Genomic DNA, 3,834 nt, shown 5'->3' on the forward strand with positions numbered 1-3,834 from the left:
TTTTTTTTTTTTTTTTTTTGCTTCCATTTGCTTCATAAATTTTCCTCCATCAGTTTATTTTGAGTCTATGTGTTTCTGCACTTGAGATGGATCTCCTGAATACAGTGCACTGAGGGGTCTTGCCTCTTTATCCAATTTGCCAGTTTGTGACTTTTAATTGGGGCATTTAGCCCATTTACATTTAAGGTTAGTATTATTATGTGTGAATTTGTTCCTGTCATTATGATGCTAGCTGGTTATTCTGCACATTAGTTGATGCAGATTCTTCATAGTGTCATTGGTCTTTATATTTTGGCTTGTTTTTGCAGTGTCCGGTACTGGTTTTTCCTATTTATATTTACTGCTTCATTCAGGAGCTCTTGCAAGGCAGGCCTGGTGTTGACGAAATCCCTCAGCATTTGCTTGTCTGGAAAGGATTTTATTTCTCTGTCACTTATGAAGTTTAGTTTGGCTGGATATGTAATTCTGGGTTGAAAATTCTTTTCTTTAAGAATGTTGAATATTGGCCTCCACTCTGATCTGGTTTGTAGGGTTTCTGCTGAAAGATCCGCTGTCAGTCTGATTGGCTTCCTTTTGTATGTGATCTGACCTTTCTCTCTGGCTGCGCTTAACATTTTTTTCCCACCATTTTGACCTTGGAGAATCTGATGATTATATGTCTTGGTGTTAATCTTCTTGTGTAGTATCATAGGGATGTTCTCTGTATTTCCTGAATCTGAATGTTGGCCTGTTTTGCTAAGTTGGAGAAGTTCTCCTGGATAATATCCTGAAGTGTGTTTTCCAGTTCATTTCTCCCTGTCTCCTTCAGGCATTCCAATCATTCGTAGGTTCAGTCTTTTTACATAGTCCCATATTTCTTGGAGGCTTTGTTTTTTCCTTTTCATTCTTTTTTTCTCTAATCTTGTACACGTGCTTTATTTCAGCAAGGTGGTTTTCAAACTCATATCCTTTCTCTCCCTTGGTTGATTCGGCTATTGATACTTGTGTATGATTCACGAAGTTCTAATGCTTTGTTTTTAATCTCCTTTGCGTCATTTATTTCCTCTCTAAACTGGTTATTCTATCTAGTTAGCAGATCTTCTAACCTTTTATGAAGGTTGTCAGCTTCTTTGCATTGGGTTAGAACTTGCTTCTATAGCTCAGAGGAATTTGTTATTACCTATCTTCTGAAGCCTGCTTCTGTCAGTTTGTCCAACTGATCCTACGTCCAGTTCTGCACCCTTGCTGAAGTGGCACTCTGGCCTTTTGGATTTTCAGTGTTTTTTAATTGATTTTTTCTTATCTTTATGAGTTTGTCTCATTTTGATCTTTGAGGCTGATGACCCTTGGATGGGTTTTTTGATGCTATTGCTGTTGCTTTCTGTTTGTTTTTCTTTAAATGGTCAAGTCCTTGTTTTGTAGGACTGATGCAGTTTGCTGGGGGTTTACTTCAGGTCCTATTCATCTGGTTTGCTCTCACACCTGGTGATGTCACTCAAAGAGGCTGGAGAACAGTAAAGATGGAAGCCTGCTCCTTCCTCTGGGTTCTCTGAACTCAAGAGGCACCAACCTGATGCCAGTAGGATTGCTCCTGTATAGGGTTCCTGACAACCCCTGTTGGAAGGTCTCACCCAGCTGGGTGACATGGGGAACAGGACCCGTTTAATGAAGCACTTTGAGTGTCCCTTGGTGAAGAGGGTGTGCTTCGCTGAAGGGAAAACCCACTTGTCTGGGCTGCCTGGATTCCTCAGAACTATCAGGAGGAAAGGCTAAGTCTCCTGGTCCGCAGAGACTGCGGCCACCTGTCCGCCAAGGGTCTCAGGCCCAGGTAGATTAGAGTTCTGTCCCTGCGCACCTGGCTGGAGTCATTGGAGTTCCTCCAGGGCAGCCCTGTCCAGTAAGGAGGGATGGGTCAGGGTCAGGCCTGAAGAGGAGCTCTGACTGCAGTCTTCCACAGCTGGTGTGTTGGGCTGTGGGGAACACCTCTTACGACCAAACCGTCCAGCCTCTCCAGCTCCAACAGGGGAAAAGCGTGGCCTGGAACTATAGAGATGGCTGCCACCCTTCCCCCTGCTCAGGGAGCTTAGTGTGTTAGGCAGTTGTGAGTCTGTTTTTGCTGCTGCCCCTCCCTCCCGCAAGGAGCTCAAAGGGCTTAGATAGCAGGCAGTCACAGCTATGGTGCTGGTTGCCCCTCCACCCAGGAACTAAGCAGGCTTAAGCAGATTCTAGCTGAGAGACTGTTGAGAATCTGCAGGGCTCCAGGGTTGAGACTGTAGGCTCTGGTGGCACAGGTTCACAAGTAGCATCTTCCAATCCGTGGGTTGCACAGTTCCTTGGAAAAATCTCAGTTTCTCTGGCTGGGTAGCATGCTCACTCACTGCCTCCCCTGGCGGGGGGTGGGCCTCCATTGCCTCGTGTGGCTCTCAAGTGGGCCATGGCGCCACACTGCTCTTTCTTCCTCTCCATGGGTCATGCCAGTGGCCTAGTCACTTCTGATCAGAGAACCTAAATACTCTGTTGCTGGTGCAGCATTCACATGCTGTTATGGTTCTTTTTGATGGGAGCCTCCAATTGCTGTTGCTTCTAGTTGGCAATCCCCCATCACTATTATTGTATTGCTGTCAACGTGTTTTCTTAGGTCTAGTAGTGTTCGTTTTGCGAATGTAGGAGCTTCAGTTTTAGATTAATATATATTTATAATTATTACAACTTTTTGTTGACTTGATTCCTTTATCATTACATAATGACATTCTTTTTCTTTTTTTTTACTATTGTTAATTCAAAGTCTTTTTTTTTTTTCTGATATAAGAATAGCTACTGGTGCTTGATTTTGGTTTCAATTCGTATGGAATATTTTTTTCTACCTCTTTACCTTGAGTCTATTAAGAATCTTCGTGAATTAGGTAGTGGATATTTGAATTGTATTTTGATGGCAGCAAATATTTGACGACAGCAGATATCTGAATTGTATTTTTTAAATTCACTCTGCCAATCTATATGATTTAAGTCGGGCATTAATTCATTTATATTTAAAGTTGATTTTGATATGTCTACTACTGTTCCAGTCATCACGCTAATTGTTATCAGGTTGATCAGGTTGCTTTGTATTCTCTTTTGTGTTACTGTTTTATAAACACTGTGAGTTTTATACTTTTGAGTATTCCTAGATGGCTGGGTATCAACCTCTCATTTCAATATTAGAACTCCTTTGAGTATTTCTTGTAGGGCAAGTCTAGTGGTGACAAATTCCTTCAGCATCTGCTTCTCTGAGGAAGAATTTATTTCTCATTCATTTATGAAACATAGCTTTTCAGGATACAGAATTCATGGCTGACAGTTATTCTCTCTGAGAAGACTAAAGATAGAATTCCAATTTCTTTTGGCTGGTAATATTTCTGCTGAGAAGTCTGCTATTAGTCTGATAGTTTTTCTTTTGCAAGTTATTTGATGCTGTTGTCTCACTACTCGTAGAATCCTTTACTTTCTGTTGACTTTAAATAGCCTATTGACTGCTGACTTTATTCCATAGTGACATCCTTTTTGCAATGAATCTGCCAGGAGTTCTTTGGGTTTCTTGTATCTAGATATCTAAATCTTTTGCATGACACAGGAAGTTTTCCTTAAGTATTCCCTCAAATAGGTTTTCCAAACATTTTGCTTTTTCTACTTCCTCCTCAAAAATAACTATGATTCTTAGGCTTAGATGTCTTACATAATACTATGTTTCTTAGAGATTTAGGTTATTTCTTTTAATTTTTCTTTATTTTTATCTGATTAGATTAATTCAAAAGTTTTGTTTTGTTTTGAGATGGAATCTTGCTCTTTCACCAGGCTGGAGTGCAGTGGTGTGATCTC

Source organism: Rhinopithecus bieti, unplaced genomic scaffold, assembly GCF_001698545.2.
Source record: "Rhinopithecus bieti isolate Rb0 unplaced genomic scaffold, ASM169854v2 scaffold_19143, whole genome shotgun sequence".
NCBI lineage: Eukaryota > Metazoa > Chordata > Mammalia > Primates > Cercopithecidae > Rhinopithecus > Rhinopithecus bieti.